We start from the raw sequence: 8,437 nt of genomic DNA, 5'->3' as shown, positions 1-8,437 counted from the left end.
CTGTCATACCAAGTCATCATTTCTTGATGTGTCCAGAATCCATATTCCTTCTTGAAAGTGTTCTGACTTCCTTGGAGAGTGGTCTCAGTTACTGGGTGGATGAGAGGATCCCCATGCCCACCCAAGTCCATGGACACCGAGGCAACAAGCATCTTTCCTCCCCACCTTCTTCAGAGAGATCTGCGACCTGTGATGTGTCGGGGGCAGAGGGGCCTCACAGGACTCCTCAGTTCAGCCAATAAAAAGTTCTCATTGCCCCCAACTTAAATCTGAAGCAAATGAAGCCAGGGAAGAAGCGTGTGGGCTCGGAGTCGCTTGCCCTGTCAGTGGGATTCAGGTCGGGCCATTGCAGTCACGCCATGGTTTCTGTGCTGCTGACGTCTGTTCCTTAGCCTCCAAAATGACTTTAGTTCCTCTGATGCTGAAGCTGAAGCTCCAACACTTTGGCCACCTGATGCGAAGAGGTGACTCATTAGAAAAGACCCTGATGCTGGAAAAGATTGAAGGCGGGAGGAGATGGGGATGACACAGGATGAGATGGGCTGGATGTCATCACTGACTCAATGGACATGAGTCTGAGCAAACTCTGGGAGATAGTGAAGGACAGGGAAGCCTGGTGTGCTGCAGTCCGTGGGGTCGCACTGAGTCAGACAGGACTTAGCGACAGAACAACAGTAATAACCAGCTGCCTTTGGTCCAGTTTCCCTTTGATTCTTTGACCCTCTCAATGTCCTTTCAATTACCTCCATCTTCCCTCTTTGTGTTCGCCTGAGCAGACCTCTGTAACAAACATAACATAGATCTATTGCGTGAGTGAAAATTATCCAGGGACTGTACAGTGAACAGGAGACAAGAAATTGAAAAATAGAGTAGAAATGTAAAATGGCAAAAGAATAGGAAGAAAGTACTCAGTAATGCAAAAGTCCATAAGCATTTTAATGGGCATGTCAGAAGGAAAATGAATGATACATTTTGTAGCCTTGCTACAAAATTAAACTTCCTTCAGAAAGCTGAGCAATTGCCAAGTCATCCATTTTTTTAACCACATTTTCTCGCTGACAATGTCGATTCAGATCCGGAGTTATTCGTACACAGGAATAAAAGAGACCTGAGGGCTAATGCCATCCACGGTGGCGTGTTTAAGATGAGGAAGTGGAGGCCCAGGAAGGGGAAGTGTTCTCCCGTCCAGAAAGTGGCCGAGGCAGACCTTGGGACATACCCCACCGCCGCTGCAGTGCTCCTGGCTGGGGGCCTCCATCCAGGCTGTGCTCGAGAACACCCACTTTTGCTTCTCCTTGGGTGTTTCTCCTTGGGTGTTTCAGCATCATCCTTTGTCTTATAAACATGTTCCTCGCTGCCTTCTCAGAAAACGTCACTTCATACCTGCGTGACACATGGGCCTGGCGAGAGCTGGAGAAAGTCATATCCAGAGCCAACTTGCTGCCTTTCAAGTTAATTGCAGCATCTTCTTCTCTTTGGTTCCCTAGTTGGCTACTCTTAACGTTTCCTCTCTTCAGTTCCAAACATCTTCTATGTCAATGATAGCGTCTCCCAGAGCAGACGCCATGGTGAGCTGCTTGGACCCCGTATAAATATATGGGGCTTCCCAGGGGGCTCAGATGATAAAGCATCTGCCTGCAATGCAGGAGACCTGGGTTTGATCCCTGGGTTGGGAAGATCCCCTGGAGAAGGAAATGGCAACCCATTCTAGTCGCCTTGCCTGGAAAATTCTATGGACAGAGGAGCCTGGCAGGCTATAGTCCATGGAGTCACAGAGTCGGACACAACTGAGCGACAGACACAACAATGTATTTATATATGTATACATTCTTTCCTATATTACTTCCCATTATGGTTTACTCCAGAAGACTGGGTATAGCTCCCTGCACTATGCAGTAGGACCTTGTTGTGTCCCCATTCTAGACGTAATAGTTTGCAGCTACTGACCCCAAACTCGCAGTCTACCTCTCTCCCTGCAGCCCTGCCCCCAGTCCCCTCTGGGAACCGCAAGTGTGATCTCTAAGTCTGTGAATCTCTCTGTTTCACAGATACGTTCACTTGTGCCATACCTCAGATCCCACATATAAGTGCTGTCCCATGGTGCTCGTCTTTCCTTTTCCGACTTGCTTCATTTGGTATGAGAGTCTCTAGCTGCATCCGTGTTGCTGCAGATGGCATTATTTCATCCTTTGAATGTATGGACCGTGTCTTCTTCGACTGTTCACATGGTGATGGACATTTAGGTTATTTCCATGGCTTGGCCATTGTCAATAGGGCCACTGTGAATGTAGGGGTGGTGCATCTTTTTGAATTTCAGTTTTGTCTGGATCTGTGCCCAGGAGTGGGATTGCTGGATCATATGGTGGTGGTGGTGGTTTAGTTGCTAAGTTGTGCCCAACTCTTGCGATGCTAGCGACTGTAGCTCACCAGGCTCCTCTGCCCAGGGGATTCTCCAGGCAAGGATACTGGAGTGGGTTGCCATTTCTTCTCCAGGGGATATTCCTGACCCAGGGATTGAAGCTGGGTCTTCTGCATTGCAGGCAGGGTCTCCTGCATTGCAGGCAGACTCTTTACCGACTGAGCTACAAGGGAAGATGGATCATCTGGTAGCCCTATTTTCAGTTTCCTGAGGAGCTTCTACACAGGTCTCTACAGTGGCTGCACCAGCTCGAATTCCCACCGATGCTGCAGGAGGGCTCCCTTTTCTCCCCACCCTCTGCAGCGTCTGTTACTTGCACATTTTTAAAGCCTGCCCATTCTGGCCAGTGTGGGATGGTACCCCTCTGTGATTTTGATTTGCATTTCTCTGATTCAACCCCATATTCGAACTCCCTTCAGGAATTATGTCTGGCTGAAGACAGCCACCTCCCTGAAGGTAACTCACATCCAAGACGGGTCGGAGAGGGACACAGAGGCTTGGCCCCTCGTCTCCTTGTGACAGCTGACAGTTCCCCAGGGCCGTCTCTGCTGCAGAGCTCGCGCAGGGATTGGCTGAGGCCCTTGGACAGAGCAGCCTGGTGAGCTGCCGTCCTTGGGGTCATACAGAGTCGGACACAACTGGCTGACTGACGCTTTCACTGTTGCTGTTGTTGTTGCAAACGCATCGCAGCCCTGGTCCGGCTGCCACGTCTCCCTCGTAGGCGCTGACCCTAACACACCCTAACACACTAACACACACCCTAACGCACCCCACTGAGCCGCACACACATGAATCTCAGCCTCAGAGCCCATTTCTCAGTGAATACGATAAAGGAAGTCTCCTCGCTCACTCTTAATTCTATGACAGTTTTTGATGGTCCAAAGATATTGTTTTGCCTCCCTCAGGATCATGATTTCTTATTGCTAACTATCAGAGCTAGAATTTGAAACCTCCAGACAGGTTTTCTGAAGCAAGCAGGCAAGATGAGCCCCGAGGGTGTTGCCCACAGCCTTCATATTCCCTGCAGAGGTAAAGAGCCTCGAGACCACCCCCGCCCTTCCTTACGTGTTTCCGGAGGGTTTTCTGTGTTCTAGAAGCTGCTGAGCACACTCGTTTCTCCCAGTTACTCTATCAGCGTTCGCTTTAGTACCCCAGTTTTACTTTTTATTTATTTATTTTTGACTGGAGTGTAGTTGACTTACAGTGTTGTGTTGGTTTCTGCTGTACAGCAAAGTGGTTCAGTTACCCATATTCGTGCACTCTTTTCCGTTATGGTTTGTCTTAGGATGTTGGATGTAGCTCCCTGCGTCCTACAGGAGGAGCCTGTTGTTAGTGCATTCTACCTGTGATAGTTTGCACCTGATAACTCCAAATTCCCGCTCCATCTCTGACTTCATGCTTGATAAAAGCCAAGGATTAGAGATGTGGAGTGACTTCCTGAGGGATGAGAAGCTGGAGGCGAGTCGCCACGTTCTACGAAGCGAGGAGTGGGTTGAGAACAACCGCTCGGTCATCTCTACCCGCGAGTCCCTGGCACCTAACTTAGCGCCTGGCATGGAGCAGGTGTTCAGCACGTCTTCCTGAATGGATGGATGGTTGAGCATTCAAGGTGAGGGATTTATGATTTTATCGGGCACTTTTACCATGCCAGTTGTTTTCCATATTTCAATGTACATTATCTCTTCAAAATGCACACTAAATCTGTGAGAGGTGAATTAATTTTTTTGTTTGTTTGTTTTACAGATGGTGAAACTGAAGTTCAGACGCACAGGAATTGAAGGGTAGAAGCAGGATTCTAGCCCACACTGTTGGCCTCTTGCTGTATCTTGACCTTCCCGCCGTCTCCTGTTTATCAGATGAGGAAACTGAGGTACCGAAGCTTTAAGTGGCTCCACGCGAGACATGCTGCCTGAGAGTGGGCCCGGATTTCCCGTCTCCTGACCCTCAGCATCAAGCAGGCTCCTGCCCAGCACACCCATAATTCGCAGGACTCCAGCTGCCTTTGCCAAACAGGTGGGCAAAATGTCCCTTTCACTTAGGTGGCAGAACTCCTCTCCAGATATGAAACCGGAAATGTGGGCCACTTCCCCATGTGATTGCATTTCATAGCTCAGAGCTAAAAATATCTCTCGGCCCACTTGGCCTGTTGATAACATATTAAAAACTCATATTCAAATGTACTCGCCTCTTGGATTAATGTCAAGATGATGGCTTTCCAGGTTTCTTTCTTTCTCCCTCTCTATCTCCCCCAGCAGGAAGTGGATTAGCCTTGTCCACATTATTTCCCACATGAATTACTGAGTGCTTATTTTCAGAGATGAGTTTCATGACCTTATTATCTCTTTGCTGTACCTGCAGAATCCAGTTTGGAAGTTAGGACAGAAGTGGCTCCAGGGCCAGAGGTACTTTTTTTTTTTAAATTTTTTAAATTTAATTTTTATTTTATACTGAAGTATAGTTGATTCTTTTTCATATTCTTTCTCATTATGGTTCTTCATAGGATACTGACTATGGTGCCCATGCTGCGCGGTAGGGCCTTACTGTCTGTTCACTCTGCATGTGATCGTTTGCCTCTGGTAACGGTGAACTCCTGGTTCTACGCCCTCCAAGGAAGAGCCCCTGGAGGAGGGCATGGCCACTCACTCCAGTATTCTTGCCTGGAGAATCCCATGGACAAAGAGAGTCCAGTGGGTTACCAGGTTCCATAGGGTAAGCCATGCTAGTCCATAGGGATGCCGAGAGCAGGACACGACTGAAGCGACTTTGCATGCATAATTGATTTACAATTTTTGTGTTAGTTTCAGATGCACAGCTAACTGATCCAGTTGTGCACATACATATGTCCGTCCATTTTCAGATTCTTCTCCCATATTGGTTATCACCGAATATTGAGTATAGTTCCCTGAGCTATATTAGGTCCTTGTTGATTATATATTTTATGTTAATATATAGTGGTGTGTGCCTGCTAATCCTAACCCACCTCTTAATTTATCCTTCCCCCTGACATTTCCCCTTTGGTAACCATGAGTTTATTTTCAAAGTCTGGGAGTATGTTTCTGTTTTCTAAATAATTTCATTAGTATCATTTTTTAAGAGTTTACATATCGTTTTAATATTTTACATATCATATGCTATTTGTCTTTCTCTTACTTTACATAGTATGATAATCTCTAGGTCCCTCCATGCTGCGGTGAATGGCATTATGCGTTCTTTTTAATGACCGAGTTCTATTCCATTGTGTGTTAGGTACCACATAACTTTTTATCCATTTATCTGTCGAAAGACATTGTTTGCTTCCATGTCTTGTCTAATGTAAGCAGAACTGCAGTGAACACTGGGGTGCGTATATCTTTTCAAGTATGGTTTTCTTTGGAGAAAGGCTGTACATTCTTGAGCCAGGTATGAAACCGTTGTCTTAATTTCCTTGTCACTGAAATAGAGACAAAAGAATACCTCCTATTTCCTGGGATTATTGTGAGGATTAAACAACAACAAAAAAATTCATGGCTGATGTTTAGCTCAATTCCCAACACACATACACACACACACACACAAGACTGAACAAATAGAGCTACTGAAAACAAAAAATAGCAAAACAAAAAGTTACCACCACTGAGCATGACCTACTGGGCTTCCCTGGCGGCTCAGATGATGAAGAGTCCACCTGCAATACAGGAGACCTGGGTTCGACTTGTCTCAATTTGCCTGGAATTTTCTAGATTTAGTAGAAAGACTCCAGTCCTGGGAAACCTCTGTCCTGGGAAAACTGGAACAGTTGGTTGGCTACTTGCTTCCCCATCAAGAAAACAAACAAAAGGTTCTGAGTTATTCATTTATGCATGAAGCCTTTATTGATAACTAAAACATTCAGACATTTTGATGGCATTTGAAAGGTAAACATGACAAAAAATGAGTCCTCACAAAACGCTCAGCATAATGAGAGAGGACCATGCATTATATATGGCGAATTATATACGGTTCTTCTGAAAGTTGGCATGAAATGTTCAAAGAATACAACTCTGAAATAAATTGCTCCCAGGGGATACTTTGTACGAATTTCATGGACCGCACACTTCTGTCTAATAGAGATTTTCCCCTCCAAACACTAATGCTATGTGGGAGTTAATAGGTTTACACAGGAAAAAGCTTTTCCATGAGGAGATGAGTTAAACAGCTTTGACTGCAGTACTTCTCAGCATCTTTATTAGTCTGATGAGCATTTGAACTCTAGGATGGGGATGTTTGAAATATTATTTCCAAACTTTAAAAAATTTGACAACACTGGATTATTTTTAGGATTTATGGAATGATACCAGCATTCCACAGGGCTCTGACAAAAAGCCCATCTAGGTATTATCTGGCACTGAACATACAGAACCCAGACTGGGGAGAAAACTGCCAAATCCCAGCTCCTCATCAACAGAGCAGCTATGCTTCAGTCATAACAGTTCTATCTGTGGTCCTTAGCCTTTTTTGTTTCATGAACCTCCTTTCAGAATTTGATGAATACTTGAATGCACAGAGGATAAAGGACTCAAATTAGCACCTTGAACTTTGCAGGGCATACTGGAGAGATGCTATGTCTCCAGAGGAATTAAAAAATCTTATTCTCTAAGAGAATTTTGGGCCTTCATATCCACAGAGATGGAAAAACTCTGCAAAGGCTGAAATAAATTCTGACCCAAGACAGAAATATTGGTGTAGGTAAGCATGGCATAGGGTATGCAATGCTCAAAAGCGGTACTTAGACAAGTAATTATATATACATATATATATATATAATGCTTTCTATGACATGCATTATCTTATTTAATCAAGAGGTAGCTTATCATGATAGTTTAGATTGTGGCTTCTAAAATTAAATATCAGTTCAGTTCAGTTCAGTCACTCAGTCATGTCCGACTCTTTGTGACCCCATGAATTGCAGCATGCCAGGCCTCCCTGTTCATCACCATCTCCCGGAGTTCACTCAGACTCATGTCCATCGAGTCCGTGATGCCATCCAGCCATCTCATTCTCTCTCGTCCCCTTCTCCTCCTGCCCCCAATCCCTCCCAGCATCAGAGTCTTTTCCAATGAGTCAACTCTTCTCATGAAGTGGCCAAAGTACTGAAGCTTCAGCTTTAGCATCATTCCTTCCAAAGAAATCCCAGGGCTGATCTCCTTCAGAATGGACTGGTTGGATCTCCTTGCAGTCCAAGGGACTCTCAAGAGTCTTCTCCAACACCACAGTTCAAAAGCATTAATTCTTCGGTGCTCAGCCTTCTTCACAGTCCAACTCTCACATCCATACATGACCACAGGAAAAACCATAGCCTTGACTAGAGGACCTTAGTCGGCAGAGTAATGTCTCTGCTTTTGAACATGCTGTCTGGGTTGGTCATAGCTGATAAGATACCGTATATTGCCCTCTATGTTATGTAGGCACTCCACATGCTTTTTATTCCCATTCTTTCCTCCAACCCACAGAAACCTTTGGAGTCACTTGTAACATCAATGTTATTAATGTAAGAAGTCGTGGTCTTTACCACTTAGAAATAAATCCCTTCTGAAACCACTCAACTCATATCTAATTGTAAGAAAGCCAAGAAATAAAGTTTCATCTGAAGGTGCATAAAATGAAGCCAAGATTAGTGTTGGATGAGAGTAAGTTGGAGCAGCTGTCATTTGCTAGACTTTACTCATAGTCAGGCATGACTTCAGAATCCACGGGGCTCAGTAGACGCAGAAGCATGTTTGCGATGCTTCTTTTTCTCATTCTGACTGACTTCATCCTAGGCTCTTCCGTGTCTCTGCCAGTGGCCCTCTTCATCCCTTTTTCCCGGCTGAGCAGTGTTCCTTGACATACGTGCCACGCCTTTATCCTTTCCTCTGTTGGTGGACAGTTAGATGGTTTCCATGTCCTGGCTCCTGTAAATACGGGTGGATTGGGGGATTAGGATTTACATATACACACTGCTGCTGCTGCTGCTGCTGCTGCTGCTGCTGCTGCTGCTGCTGCTAAGTCACTTCAGTTGTG

At 45.4% G+C, this 8,437-nt stretch overlaps 1 long non-coding RNA gene across 1 annotated transcript; it reads left to right on the top strand.

Annotated features, from left to right (window-relative positions):
• Positions 1-1,669: 1,669 nt before the first annotated feature.
• On the top strand, positions 1,670-4,822 carry LOC132657846 (uncharacterized). The gene is made up of 3 exons (XR_009596566.1): positions 1,670-4,028; positions 4,163-4,432; positions 4,778-4,822. It is a non-coding gene; the product is annotated as an uncharacterized LOC132657846 (long non-coding RNA).
• Positions 4,823-8,437: the final 3,615 nt, after the last annotated feature.

Source organism: Ovis aries, chromosome 15 (genome assembly GCF_016772045.2).
Source record: "Ovis aries strain OAR_USU_Benz2616 breed Rambouillet chromosome 15, ARS-UI_Ramb_v3.0, whole genome shotgun sequence".
Classification (NCBI taxonomy): domain Eukaryota; kingdom Metazoa; phylum Chordata; class Mammalia; order Artiodactyla; family Bovidae; genus Ovis; species Ovis aries.
The sequence above is the reverse complement of the archived record's forward strand: the minus strand, read 5'-3'. Positions and strand labels throughout refer to the sequence as shown.